Source organism: Akebia trifoliata, unplaced genomic scaffold (assembly GCF_017979445.1).
Source record: "Akebia trifoliata isolate Shusen 1 unplaced genomic scaffold, ASM1797944v1 Contig00824, whole genome shotgun sequence".
NCBI lineage: Eukaryota > Viridiplantae > Streptophyta > Magnoliopsida > Ranunculales > Lardizabalaceae > Akebia > Akebia trifoliata.
Genome location: NW_028237243.1, coordinates 19,403 through 35,354, shown reverse-complemented (window position 1 = coordinate 35,354; position 15,952 = coordinate 19,403). Strand labels below are relative to the sequence as shown.

The following is a 15,952-nucleotide window of genomic DNA, read 5'->3' as shown; positions in this document are numbered from 1 at the left end:
TCTTGCTTATGTTGGTACTCCATAGTTGCAGCTTTAGATCAGAAGTAGACCAATGAAAAGGATAACATGATGATTCTATTATAAATAGAACCCCATTTAGTATGATCATAATTTGTCTCCTAATTGTGCTGTTTTATAAAGATGGTATAGAGGTTTGCTTTCCACCACTCTTGAGACAAAACTAAAGCACCTATAGACCTTAAAAGAATATTTTTTCTTGGACCAATGTTAGGTATCATGTGCATCACCCCTCTCATGATCATATCTCTCTCTCTTTATATATGCCTGTGGTGTTCTGTTAGTTATTTGAATTTTTTGTTGATGTTAATGTTAATTGTTTTCCAGACATGGGTTTTGTTTGATCCAAGTGTATACTACGTAGAGGGACAGATTGAACATTGATTTGGAGCCCTTCACCTAAGAATTCACCACGTCTTATGGCTATTGTGATTGATGTATTTCAGTAGTTGGAAACTATGTGCTGTGAAGCCATCTTAGTGTGATATCAAGAACCATTATTAGTTTCTTCTTCATCGTCTATTTTCTCTCTTCATCTCATTTTCTTTATCTTTTATTGTAGATCAAATACCCTGAACCTTTTCTTTATTTTCTATTGGAAGTTTATTACTGTTGAGTTGGTCGAATGTTCTAAATTAGAACAAACCTAAAATAAATAAAAACTCGGCTCTCCTACATCACAAATCCACCTCACGTTTACCCTCTCTCCATAAAAACTTCATGTCTACAACTGATAATAACAAAAGGAACAGAAAAAAAAAACATTCAAAAGCTCAATAATTTAGAAGGTGAAAACATTACCTTCGAATACCCCTTCAGGATAATTTCATTACTGAGTGGAATCCGGTGTTCATCCTTTGTATCATCATCCAAATCCTCATCAAAATCTGACTCCTCCAAATTCGATGGCGGTGGCCGAGGAAGACCGATCATTGATCCATCATCCTCCCTATCTTCATCCGACAAATTCGAAGGTAGTGGCCGAGGAGGTCCAATTATCAAAAAAACAGTTATTAATTAAACAAAATGTATGTAAAAAAGTCTAAAGTGGAGAAACTAAATTAATCTTTCTCATTCCAAAAACCCAATAGAATGGCTAGTTGTGCATAAAAAATTGTAACACGAGTATGTTTAGCATGTTAGCAGTGGCTTCCAGGTCACCCCCATTTGCAGTGTAAATATCAACAAGGGACTGCTCTGATAGACCAGGAAACATGGCCACGAGATGTGCCAGCTCTACTTCAGATTCTTCATCCAAGTTTAGCTTTTCTATTATATCAACTGAAGAAAGTGACTTTGAATCATGCGAACTAGGAATTACCTGGCCCTTCACTGTCCAATCCTTAGAAATGAGTCCTCCTTCAGTGTGATGGATGCTAAAACTACGAGCAGCTTCTCCTACCTCTGGGAACTGGTTTTGTGTAGCTTTCCTATGGTTCTCGAATAAAGGTCTGGTCAAGGCAGTCTTATCTCCAGTTTTAGAATCTCCACAAGTTATCTTGGAAGCTTCGATTTTATTCTCTATTCCTTGTTTGAAGAGCGGTCTGTAGGATGTTGCGTTTGGATTCAAATATGACTTTCCTCTCTCTATTGTCTCACTCTCTCTATTTTCTCAGTTTATGCAAGAAATCTGTCTGCCTAAACACAACCAAAAAGCCCATGGACAGTTAAATTAGATTTGAGAACTCTAGGCCTTCTACTTGGATTTTTTATTTAAACATGATGCTGATTTTAAACTTGAGAAGATTAAAAATAAAAATAAAAAAGGAAGCCAAGGTAATCCTTAAAATAGATAAGATGAAAAAATATTGTCCCTTTTTAATGGGATTTTCACCAATCCTTCTCGGGAGAACACTCAGATTTCCGATTCACTTGCAGCAATTGATCGATGCATTGCTGAAGCAGAGTTCTTGAAAAAAAAAAGGAGTGCCTCTTTGTTGGCTATAGAGATGTAAGGACGAAGGGTGGAGGCCATGACAGAGTTGTTGCTCATTCAAGTAGGTACACCAGAGAGAGAGAGAGACTTTGAATTTGAGAGGAGTGGTTTTAAGTAGTTTGGGTGATTTCAAGCAGTGTATCTTTTTTTAATAAAGAATTTCTTGAATCATGAATAGGCATCTAATACAAAAATTACTGAAGTAGTTGTACAAGTCAAACAGCAACTTAATTATGATCATACCATGATGAAGTTTCTAGTATTCTAACCATCTGCTCGGAAGTAGTTGAATTTGCTTACTATTATCCACTGGTGGCAAAGTAGTGGCCTTTTTGGAAGTAACATTATCTGCGGCCTGTCCATGATTCTGAGCAGTTGGCATGGAGGACTTTGGAGCCTCACTACTCTAAGAACAGATAGCCCAGTGAACTTTGTCCTCCTTTGTTGCTGACTCCTCTATCTAAGCTCTTTTTTTTTAGACAGGAAAACCCAAACCCTGCACACAGTGCCCAAAGATGATGCAAGTAGGAAAGCATAAACTGATCATTGTTCTTTAATGGGAAAATGAATTTGATTGTACATAAGAAAATAACAAAAGAAATTTGGGTCAAAATTGTTTTTTAGTTATGGGGTAGGGCATAAAGTAAGTTTGCAGATCATTTCAACCTAGTTATATAATTATCAAACAACTTATCTACCGAGGCAAAGAAAATGTCATTTAGGCCAGACTTACTTATATTAATGCCTATTGTAGAGATAAGTAGCAGTAGTTAGAATGACCACATCCTAACTGGCTTTAACTTCATTAAGAATCTCTTTACCCGTTTGGAAAAAACTTCATATTCCATTTTCCCAACCTTAACAAGCCTTCTTTATGACCATGGGGAGCAAACCCAAGCCGCTCAACCACTACTCCACCACTCGGGTGGTTTCTTTTAATTTTATATAGTAAAATCGCGAGTCAGGAGACTCAATGTCACGACCCTAGGGTGCAAACCCAAGCTGCTTAACCACTGCCCCACTACTCGGGTGGTTCTTTTTTATTTTATCACGGGTGGGGAGACTCAATTTCACAACCCTAGGGAGCAAACCCAGGTCGCTCAACCACTACTACACCACTCGGGTGATTCCTTTTTATTTTATCACGGGTGGGGAGTACCCCATAGAGATTATCTACCAGATATCGAGATAAATTCTCACAAGTAAATTACTTATTCATTGAAAAGGCCCATAAAGAGTACATTCCAGCAAATTTTTCTCGGTATAGAAAGTGTGCTCAATTGAAACGAATGGTAAAACTAATGAGCAATTGTTTATGCCCAAGAACTCTAAAAAATATAAGAGATAAAAAGAAGAGAGGAACCATGCCCCATTAAACGTCAATACAAACAGATAACATAGATCAGAATGGAATTTATAGCTATGGAATGAATAACATGAGAAAACAATAAATGGAGAAAGTAGAACACACCTGAACTAGCATCTAATGCATGCATGCCTGGCTGCAAATTCTTCTCCAACAGTTCAAGGCACATGGCTACTCTCTTCGACCTAATTATCCCATACTACTGCAAGTATGCCACCAGTTTTTTGTTTTGGTCAATTCCACCTCTAGTCCAAATTCACTGTTAAATTATCATAAAACAACTTCACAACAGTATAATAAGCTAAAACAATTTCAGCAAAACATATGGGTTCCACAATGATCTCTTAACAACACAGTGAATCAAATTCAACCAACCTCAGCAACTAAGGACAGCAACAGTTGGAGCCATTACCGATATAAAAAAACAGCTGGAGCCATTGAGTGTAGACACCAAGCGATTCAATCCTTGTCCAAGTTTAACATTCTAAGAATGTACCTCTTAGGAAAGTGTGTCGGGTGTTCCCTTGTGTGTTTCTATACACCTAAATTACGATAACTTTGGGTTCAATTAAGGGAATTTAGGCTAGATATGTGACATCAATGTTGAGACAAATTTAATCACCAGAATTAATAGTTCATTATTACCACAATTTAACAGCCCAAGATTCTTTTTTTTTTATTTTATGAAAAACAAAAACTACTGGTGACTCGCATAAACTGCAACATTACCTTTTGATAATATGAAAGAATGAATGTTACTCCATATGTATGCTGCCCAATGCCAGATATATTATTATAAATATAAAAAGAAAAACGAACTAATATAGAAGGATCTTCGGTGCTCTATCAACAGCACCTTTGAGCTGGACTTAAAGCTTCAATTGAAAAAACAACACTACCCCGCAGCACCATGTTGAATATTGGGAAACTTCCATGGGGCTTGACACATCCTTTACACAGAGATGAAAGCACAAACCGAGTAAATAATAACAACATATAACTTTTAATATACTTTGTCTACATCAGACTATAAAGGAAAAAAACCTTTAATAAAGCCACACAATCCACATAGGAACACCATGACATCAGGATCCCTCATAGAGGCAAATATTAAATGATGCAAAATAAAATTACCCAATTTTAATAAATAAATCCAATACTGGATTCCCTTGAGAGTCCAATGTAGCAAAGAAGCCTAGCTAACAATGCCTGGCAGAACACCTATACAGGGTTAAAAAAAAGTGCCAATTTGGTTGTTTCTGCAAGTGTATGCCCTTCAGCCTCTTATTAAGTTAGTTAATAGAGATAATAGTAGAAGGGATTATATATATATATATGCTGAGGATACATAGAATATCTCAACCAAATGATAGAAAACATGTATATGTGACAAGTGTGCTGAAAAGCATAAATTCTATGGTTGATATGTAGGATTAACCAAGTACTTCAAGGTTGAGGTAGTAACCTTGAATATCATGGTCTACTAAACGTGTGAATTAAAATATTTAATTGTTCATATATATATATATATATATTAAAATGTATAATTAAATGAATCTAAATCAGTTTTGTATGTACGTTCCTAGCTGAGTCTTTACTTTTTTTATTTTTTTTTTCCTTTTTATGAAACAAATAGTGTTTATCCTATATGTATATATGTACCATATATACACACCATGATGGCATGCTTCCCAGAAAAATGTCAAATAAGTTTAACACAAGAAAGACATTCAAACAATTGAACCCATAGCATGATCAAACAACGTTCTGTGGAGCAAAGTATTGGTTCCCAAGTTCAGAACCACCTCATATTTGTAAGACAAGAAAATGGACATTATAAACCAGATTATATATTTAAATAGTTAAAAACATATAAGACAAAAAAAAAAAAAAATTGACAGATCCACAGGTGGTTTCACAAGAGTACAATTCTGATTTTATAAGCGGTCCATCTTCCATTAGTCTTGCAAGGAAGCCCGAAGTTAAGGGGATTATAATATCAGTTTGAAAACTTGTTGTATTTCTAATTTTCACCAAAAAATCGAGTTATTTCAATGGAGTTCTTAATATCAGTGATGAAGAACTTGAGTGGAAAAAATACCTGGCGCACAAGAAGTACTGTGGAAATAACAAATGTCAAAACTGTTGCTCCCAACTTTCCATAGCAAAGTCCTACACAGCATCACAAAAAAGGCCGACAACACCTCCTAAACACAAGCAAAAAAGAATGAAGTTACAAACATAAGCAAAACTACAAAACAAAATGCCTTATACGATGAAAGGAACCACAAACACAATCCCTTTTGTTAAAATAAGCAAATCCAATGGTCAAGATAAAACATGTATCTTAAGGATAAATCACACCCGATTGTTGGATTTTGCGTTTTAACTATTGGGATTGTGCATTTGTTTCTGACGAAAATGATGGTGATGATAAAATTATATATATATATATATATAAGGTCAGGTTTGGGACCCAAACAGAGTTACCTCATAATTATACACTCCCATCAATAATGTATCTTCTATGATTTCACCATCTAAAATGCAAGTTCAGAGATCCACATCCTACATATTGAATATCAAGTGATCTTGGAAACAAATTAGCAAAAAAAAAATGTGATCCAAAAATGTCTAAAATGGGACACACAATAGTTACAAATTAATAGAAAGAACATAAGTAACGAGGGTTCATACCTTTTGTTGAACACACCGAGCATGACATCGTTGAGCAACAAGAAAATAGAGAAATCCAGGGAAAGTTGAGCAACAAGCAAGCACTCAAGCCAATCAAAAGAAGATTAGAGAAAATCAAAGAAACTTTGTTAGATCCTTGTTGTAAGCACAGCCCAAGCAAAATTTTACTTGGTCCTTGTTGTAAGCATGGCCTAGGAAAAGTTTGCTTGGTCCTTGTTATAAGCATGGCCCAATGAAAAACTCCTAAGGTCCTCCCTGTAAGTATCAACCTAAAATGTCATTAGAAAAAACAAGGAGAGAAAGATCTGGCATGGGGGCAATGCCAAATCAAAAAATGCGAGTGGAATATAGGCATTAGCCAAAGGTGCGGAGAAGTAGAGTATTTAAGCAAAGGAGTTCCTCTCTTGTGGCAAATCATATTTAAACTGCTAGACGAAACACCATTTGGATGTTGGCTTGTGATCTGTAAAATGACATTATTGATCATTTTATCTATGATTCTTTTAGGTAGTTCAAATGGAACCGGATGTCTAGACAAGATGAAGGCAAGCCCGAATTCATATGGATTGTTTACTTTTTCAAACTCAGATGTGGCCCAAATAATTTTGTTACTAACCATGACTGTAAGTCATGATAGTCAATCATCATTAAACGTCCAAGCTAGTATATTGTGAACACAAAAAGCAATGTAGCAAAATCCATTTTCCTTAACCATGGTTCCATAATCTAAAACCATTAACAGGTAAATTCAATTGGAGTCAAAACGTAGAGTAGGAATATTTTGGAGGAGCCTTGAATCTTGTCCATCTATTTCGGATCTATATTGCGAGTACTTTTTTTCCTGTCAAAACCATCTTGAGCAATATACAACGCAAATTATCTAAACTATCCATGATCATCATCATCATGGTTATCATCATCGTCATGATCATGATCACTTGATGTTATTCGTAAACATCATCATGGGCATTATCTGTCATTATTGTCATGATTGAAATTGCAGGCTTTGTACCGTGTCTAGTCTTATAGGAGGGTGAATAGGACAAATTAAAATTTTCCTTTAAAATGCCCAAATTCTAGTCACCTAGAGCTACTTACCGAAACACCAAGGCAATCAAGGTCTAAAGATTAAGCTAAGTGATAGGCAACCCTTAGAAGATGAACCTTAAAACATGACGATCATGGAATGGAATTCAAGATATGGCATACATGGAATGAGACATTTGATTTATAGTGGTTTGGCAAATTGCCTACATCCACTTTACTCTAGGTTATGGGCGTTCACTATCCAAAAGAGGTTCTAGGTTCACTTCAAACCTTACACGAAATTTTTCCCTAAGCTAAACTCCAAAACCTTCTTGACACTTGACAAGAGTCCTAGATTCAAACAAGTGCTTGATTTTTGACAAGGCCAAACCTAGAAAGTGTTCTCCCTCTCTTTGGGGTACTCCTTCTCCAACCAAAACAACAAGAAAATAAAGGAAAGCAAAGAGAAAGAGGTGATTGTGATCCCATCTTATGAAGCATCAATGAAGAAAAAGTGGAAAGAAAGTTTGAATCCATTAATTTACAGAAGAAATAAGTTATAAAATAGGAAATGAAAGTAAATTACTCGCCAAAATATAGCTTAGGCTATCTATAAAAAAATATATAGTAAGGCCCAAGTAAAATCCAATAAGAGAAGCTCAAACTACACTTTGACATAATTTTCACTTTATTTTTCTTCCAAAAAAGTTCTCTCTGAATATCTACAGAACTCCCCCTATTTAGGAGAGTTTGTTACAAAAAGAAAAATGAAGTTACAAAAATACCCCAATAAAACATAGAAAAATTCTCTATCATTCGCTATTTAAGCAAATGGTTGCTTTAAAAGCCGTTTCTTGTCCTATTTCTTCTAAATTCCTTCCATTGTGTATTTTCTTCTTCAATTCTCTTGCTTGTACTACTCTTTTTTACCACACCAAATTATTTGAGTCCATGGTACCATACAACTTTTACAAAGTTGGTTCCCACTTCCACTTAGCACAATTACTTCAAAATCTTTGTCTTAAGCAATCTTGGTCAATAAATCAAACTCCTAACAAAATCGTGTTTGTCAAGAAACTTGACATGATAAATCTCCACTAAAACGTATGGCAAAAAATGGGTTTGACATGACCTAAAATCTGAGTGATCCAAAATCCCAGTTTAGCGGTTTGGAACCTTCGAGTAGATCCAAACTTAAAAAAATGGATCGAATATGGTTTGATGTGCCTTGATCCGAGTTGAATGTGTAGAGCACATAACAAGTACATAATACCACAAATCACAAGTAACTTAACTAAAATAGGCTAGTTTTTTAAAAATTTGAGTTTATGCATTCTTAAATACTTAAACAACACTTTTTATGAAAACTAACAGTCACAATCCAAAAAAATTATTTGTTAACATATGAATTTATGCTTCACACAATTATAAAAAAGTTTGCAATTATCATGGGTGGATATGTCGATTTATTTACAAATGCACACACAATTTTTTTCAAATTTTATTTCGTTTTACTAGCTACATTTATATTTTAATTTGTTACTAGATATTAGTAAAATGTCAAAAAAAACTTGTATATATCATAAGTGGTCTTCCATTTGTGTTGTATATTTTATGGTGCATAGCTCTGTTTTGTTTGCAACGTTTGTGAATTATTTTAGAAAAGTGTGAAATAATAATTTTGTTTACCTACTAAAAAACACTTTCCATTAAAGATAGTTGTTGCAAACCAAATAGATTCATTCTCACATTACAACTCTCTCATAAATGACAACCCACACAAATGATATGCAACATTTAAATACCCTTAATGAATATAGATCATTCAACCACCATAATAAAAATAGTAGACAAAGGCAAATGAGACAGTGAAGCAAACAGTGAATGTTTTAGAGTCAATGAATAATTGAGACAGTCATTTTTACTAGTCATCCATTAAAACAATATTCAACGTTGGTTATCATTGGGTGAAATGGTGAACTGAACTATCCTAGAGTAGGTTTAGATTTTAGGACAATATGCAGGTTAGATCACTATGGAAACTAAATGCAATCCAATGAACGATCAATCCTAGCTAGTGTCTAGGGTAGATGCATTTTTATTTCTTTCTCCTATTTTGAAAGTGGGACTAACCCTTACAGATACACCCTGCTACCACAAACAGGCGTATCGAGTAAAATCACGGGTAGGGAGACTCAATCTCACGACTCTAGGGAGCAAACCTAAGTCGCTCAACCACTGCTCCACCACTCGAGTGGTTCCTTTTTATTTTATATAGTAAAACCGCAAGTAGGGAGACTCAATCTCACGACTCTGGGGAGCAAACCCAGGTTGCTTAACCACTGCTCCATCACTCGGGTGATTCTTTTTTATTTTATCGAGTTAAATCACGGGTGGTGAGACTTAATCTCACGACTCTGGGGAGCAAACCCAGGTCGCTTAACCACTGCTCCATCACTAGGGTGATTTTTTTTTTATCGAGTTAAATCACGAGTGGGGAGACTCAATCTCACGACTCTGAGGAGCAAACCCAGGTCGCTCAACCACTGCTCCACTACTCAAGTGATCCTTTCTTATTTTATCAAGAAAAATCGTGGGTGGGGAGACTCAATGTCACGACTTTGGGGAGCATACCCAAGTCGCTCAACCACTGCTCCACCACTCGGATGATTCTTTATTATTTTATCATGTTAAATCGCGGGGGGGGGAGACTCAATCTCAGGACTCTGGGGAGCATACCCAAGTCGCTCAACCACTGCTCCACCACTCACGTGGTTTCTTTTTCTTATCCCCCTTTCATGATTTTGCAATAAAAAATTCGGAGGATGTACTTTTTTAGCCCTTATGTTTTCACACTTTTGAACTTCAGGGTATCATCATTTTTCAACCCAGAGTTTACTATTAGGCAGCCTTTTCCATTGGCACATACCAGTGACGGCTTTCACACTAATGTATTACTTTTTTTTCTTTTCTTTTGGGCTTCTTTCCTTTTTCACTTTTTTTTTTCTCATCCTCCGTTTTAAGATTTTGCATTGAAATTTTTGGGGATAAGCTTTTTTAGATGACTTTCACACTAACCCATAAGAAAATAACTAAGGAAGTTCAGTCCAAGGATACATATAGGGTCACATAGTGATAAAACCTGCAACATGGCCACAATCTAATCCTTACTAGCAATAGACAGGGGTGCACTGTGATCATCAAAGACTAACCTGTTGAATCATGTTTTTATTGAAGACTAGTAAAAAGGCTATCAATAGAGATTCAAAGAGATCTAACCCATACTATAGGCTCAACCATAGTGAAAAAATCAAGGTTTGGAAATAATTCAGCAAGAGAAAGTTTCGAAAAAGACGGCAAAAGTGTGAAAACATCGGATAAATTAAAAAGTAAAAAATAATTCTGTTTTGAATAAAATGTACAACAAGATATGCATTTTTATACATTAAATATTTAATGAAAATGTAATACGTCAAAATGCTAAAAAAATAATGTGATTTTTCAAAAAATCGTCGATTAAATCGTTTAATCCTAATTTTTTGAAAACTCATATTTTTTTCAAAAACTTCATGATTTTTGTCACTATGGGCTCTACTGCTCTAGATTCTTAGAATATAATTTGGATCAAGGGATGATCAATACAGATAGGGATACTAGTAACTTACATAAATAAATAAAACTATTTTTTTTAATTATTATAAAAAGAGTCTAGAAAACTGCATTTCAAAAACTATAGGTAAACAAAGAGTATGTATGATGAGAGAGCCATATGACGAATAAAATGAAAAAAAAAAATAAATAATAATAATAATAGAAAATTGGAAAGGCATACTAAAATATATAAAAGACGATGTGAAGAGTACAACGCTAGTACTAAAAACCAATTATAATGAGCCAATGAATTGAAATTTTTTAAGATTTTAAGTTTTACTTTGTAAATTGTATTTTTAATTATATACAATTGAATATGCTGAATTTGTTGCACAAATCATGATTTTTCTTGTGAGTGTTATTCAAATGATGATAATTAAGTTTAAACATTTCACAAGTGGGCTTATGTATGTGTTATATATTTACTATTGTATGTATGGTCCCCTTCACTTCGAAAGTTGTAAGTTTTTAAGAAAAGTGTGAAATAGGTAAACAATTAACTTGTGAACCTACAAAAAAAAACACTTTCCATTAAACACTAGTTGTTGTGCATGTGTTGTATATTGTGTAATATATGGCTCCATTCGGTTTGCAATATGTAGATTTTTTTAAGAACAATGTGAAATAGAAAAACAATTTCGTTGTTCGCCCAAAAAAACAAAAAAAAAAAACACTTTCCATGCAACCTAGATGTTGCAAACCGTAAAATCACAGTCACCCTCGCTCTCTTTTCTGATATTGAAAGTTGTCTATCGTAGCATAAGAAGGATTTTTACCTTCATCTACCATAGCTTCGACATGGTTTCATTATCAATAACATAAATGTTACATATTCTACAAGTATAATGTGCATAAGAGTCGCAATGGGCAAAAGAGGCCTTTACTTAATATATCACCTAATATCGTAGAGAAGCAACTTAGTCAATTACTTAATATCCCACCTTCCATTTCTTCCTTATATTATTGTAATTAGTTCAAACAAATTACTAGTAGAACCCCACGCTTATCCCCAAATCACATTAATCAGTCCTTAGGCTAAAAACCTTCAATTCCAAACATCATTTCCCTAACCATTAAAAGTTTCTAAATTTAATACTACCTTTCTACTCAAAAATTCAAAAAGCACCTTATTTGTTTCTAATTTTTCATTTAGGTCTTGAACCAAATCTTATCATAATGGTACCCTTTATCTTGACAACTATTTGTATCCCAACATCAAATCCTAATCCTAGTGTCCATTAATTCAAGAAAAAGTGTTAATATGCTTGACCTTCATTTGTTGAAATTTGCCTACTCTCTTGAATTTTGGTCTTCTAAAGCAAGAAGGTTTCATTGGAACCTTGACTTTTGTCTCCAAAACAACATATTTGTCGTCTGCTACACTTATGATATTTGTCCTTCAAATAATTGACCTTAAAAGTCTAGGTCATGCGTAACAATGATCACCTACAATTATTGGGACAGACCAATCTCACACAAACAGAGCTCCCAAGACGAGAATTTATTCACACCATATCCTAAATACCATCAATATATAGAACAACAACCATAGTCACGCTTCACATCAAAGATTAACCATATGTGTAGAAGTCCCTATAAATATTATTTTGAACATATTTATACATATTTCTTCTAAAATATAATCTCGTTATTCTTTGGCATAAATCTTCAACAAAAACAATAGAGATCATGTATTCCTCGATTAGGAGTCATTGCAGTAGTCAATTTGGAACCACTCTAATTTCAATTGGAAACTGAATAATGCTTTCATAACAGCAACAAATTGAATCGGAAACCTTGTCCCCTTACAATCTCTATCATTTCTAATAAAGACGGGTTAAGGATATACTTTCACTTTGAGCACCACAATTTAATCTTACCCTTATAGATTATAACCATATTCACTCCAAGTAACATAGGCCACAGAAATCTACTTACTCGAGACACCACAAATGATCTCACCATCATCAATGCAAGGATTACAATAGTATTCATTTAATTTATGCAATCTAAACCATCAAGTCCTTCTTCTAAAAGGCCACATGAAATTACTATTCACTATGCACGAAAATATTTCACCAAATTTCAATCCCAACAATCCTTTGGAATAATATTTTGACAAACAATATCGATTGCATCATCCCATTTCAGCAAGATTTATTTAACTAGCAACTCGGAATCATTCCATTTCCAATCCTAGAATTCAATAATAGATTTATAAGAACATTAAACAAACAGAATCTGAAATATTTAGCCCTAAGGGTTGTCATCATGTTCATCAAATAACACTTAATCAGAACCATCAAAATATCACAATCGAATCTCGTTCTATGTACCTCACTCTGTAATCTTCACTACCATCAAAGTACAAATCAAAGATAACAATCTCACTACATATAATCCTATCTTTAAAAGGTCCACAAAAAAGTACTCTTCATCATAATTAAAATATCTCTAGAAATCAACTCGTTTTAATCCTTTGTCATATCAATTGACAGATTAGGGTAAAGAAATGATAAATTGCTATTACCAAAAATCAATATTACTTTTATATGAACATTAATGACTCAACATAGTAGGTACGAAATCTTTGGCCTCAAAAGTTTTCATCTTGTTCAATAAAAGACCACCTTAAGATCATAGGGACTTTTAAAAATATAGAAAACATATGAATCATCCAAACACCTCAATATGATCTACTCCACGTATCCCACCCCATAATCTCACTTTCATCAATGTATTTATCAAAAACCATGGCCATGCTCCATGTAACAAATTAATCATCTATTTCAGAAGACCACATGATATATTACTCATCAACACCTCCTCTTCATCCTAGATTACGAATTAACTGAAATAGTGAACCCAAATCAAAGCTATAGGGACTTCCATAAAAAACATCAAACATGACAAACTTCGTAGAGATTAAATTCTAGGTGTGGAGTATCTTTATTTTGTTATGATTAAATTATCCCCTATAGGTGACCAATAGAGCATTACCCAAAGTCTTTCTAGTAGATAGAGGTGTATAACTAACTTGACCTACACGCAAATTTAATGAACCCTCTCAACAACATAGGTGACAAAAAGTACAGAGATGCATTATTCTTCGCTAAAACTCCTTAAGATGCTCAATTGAGTTGTATTAAAGAGCCCCTATTAGGCTAGGCATCAAGGACTTTCCTCAATCCTCTACTCAAGCTCATGCACTAAAGCAGTTGGATATAAATATTCAATAGAATAGATTTTTCATTATTTAACATCGTGAAAGTATTTGGCTATACCGTTGAACTACTTGCCGTAAACCCAGCACAAAGCGGCTAGGGAAAGTTGGCTTTGGATGTCTGATCTGAACACAACTCGTCTAACTCAAGGTTGGTTATCTCGGCCTAGCTGATTCAGTTCACAACTGGATATAACAGAAGTCTGCCCTGTTTGTTGTTGATTCTAGACGAACCAAAAGCCCTTTGGGTACATAGCAATCCCCTAAGAAGCTTAGATAGAGTGGTGTTGGGCATGAATCTTAATGCCACATAAGCTCATTGTCACTAGTATAAAGATAACAAAACAAAATCTCGCTCCATGTATTGTTACAAATGAATCCTAATAAAGGGTCAAATTAAAGTTACTCTTCAACATATTGTAAATAATTTTCCAAAATCTACTCACATAAATCTATTGGCAAAAGTTTTTTAACGAAAACAATATCAAATAAGAGATTTATTGAAATGGTAAATTCGGAACAAATATGCAAGATAGGATAGGATATGATACTAACCATCAGATCAATCTTGAACTGATATTGTTGAAATCATGAGAAAATGATAAGGGAGAAGGGGAAACATTCCTTTCTGATGCTCTCGGGACTTCCTCCTTGGTCCAAACCATATCTCCATGGAACTTCTGATGCCTCTGTCAAGGGCTTTGAATCCAACTCAGTATTTCCATCTAGCTTTGCCCATGTGATTCCACCAATTTGGGTGAAGAAATTTCCATCTTTGCAGGATGCCCTAATATCTACGTCTTTCAAATTGACTTCCCCAGAATCATCAATTTGTTGTGCGATCCTCTTCCATTGTTGGAGCCCGATCATCAAAACTTTCTGCAACACAATGTTCAACTCCAATGCCGAGACACAACGATTGGGGGAGAAGAGCGGGACCCTTCACGATTCGCACACAACGTTAAGAGAGAGAGACAATGTTCTGCAATACAATGTTCAACTGCAGCACCCAGACACAACGATTGGGGGAAAAGAGAGAGACCCTCCACAATTCGCACACAACTGAGGAGAGAGAGAGAGAGAGAGAGAGAGAGACAACGTTCTCCTGATGGGTGGGAGTATAATTTTGTAGAATATTGGGCGGCATTTCAAATTTCAAATCGGAGAGCTGTATATTTGACGCTGTTAGTAACTGAAATCTTACCAACGTCGTTTAAGTCAAATGAATTACCCGATAAAAGTGCTTTTCTTACAAATTTAGTAAGATTTAAAATCGTACTAAGGGTCATTTTTGGCTCAAATCAATCGTCATATTGACAATCCAGCACAACAGCCTAGATTTCAATATCGAAAAATAATTTTTTTGGTGGCTTGATCCAAGGTTTTGAAAATTGACAGCTACCGAACTCGCAAATTTAAAATTGAAATTCGACGGTGAAAAATAAATTCTCTTAAAAAATTTTAAAAAAAAATCAAAATCCATAGAATTTTGACCTCTGCAACCTTGTAGCATCAGATCATTATTTTTGGATGCCATTAAGAGAGCTCGATCACCCTTAGTAAGATTTCAAATCTTACTAAGTTAGTAAGGCTGGTCTTACTTATACCAAATTGACATTCCACCATCATATCCATCAAAAAATTCATTTGGTTTGGGCTTGATCCAAAGTTTTGAAATCCCACCAAACTCTAAAATTTAACGATGAAAAATAATTTCAAGTTTCTTTTTTAAAATTCATAGAATTACCTCCTCAACGTCTTTGTGGCATTAGATACCATTTTCAGGATTTCTTATTACATACATTGCATTGAAGCTTATATTTGCAATGCCAAAACTTACAAACCTGACTAACAAAAAATCAGCAAGTGATCGTCATCAGATAAAATAATAATCATATAATAAAGTAACTTGAAGATGGTATCATGTCTAAATCATTCAAAAAATTATTTTTTATATTAAAAAATTAATTTATGAGATGAGAGGAGTAACAATGCCAATATATGGTCACCAAGTTCTCCAAAAAAATTCATTTTA

The 15,952-nt window shown here is 34.5% G+C and overlaps 1 long non-coding RNA gene across 15 annotated transcripts; it reads right to left on the bottom strand.

Moving 5' to 3' along the window:
* Positions 1-703: 703 nt before the first annotated feature.
* LOC147381012 (uncharacterized) lies at positions 704-15,107 on the bottom strand. 15 transcript variants are annotated; one of them, XR_015174834.1, is made up of 9 exons: positions 14,473-15,107; positions 6,018-6,272; positions 5,811-5,888; positions 5,422-5,527; positions 3,696-4,270; positions 3,426-3,579; positions 2,198-2,450; positions 1,340-1,656; positions 704-971 (listed from the first exon to the last, which is right to left on the bottom strand). It is a non-coding gene; the product is annotated as an uncharacterized LOC147381012 (long non-coding RNA). The 15 variants fall into 15 exon arrangements; XR_015174841.1 differs by having other exon boundaries at positions 704-967; positions 2,255-2,450; XR_015174829.1 differs by having other exon boundaries at positions 705-971; positions 2,255-2,450; positions 6,018-6,286.
* Positions 15,108-15,952: the final 845 nt, after the last annotated feature.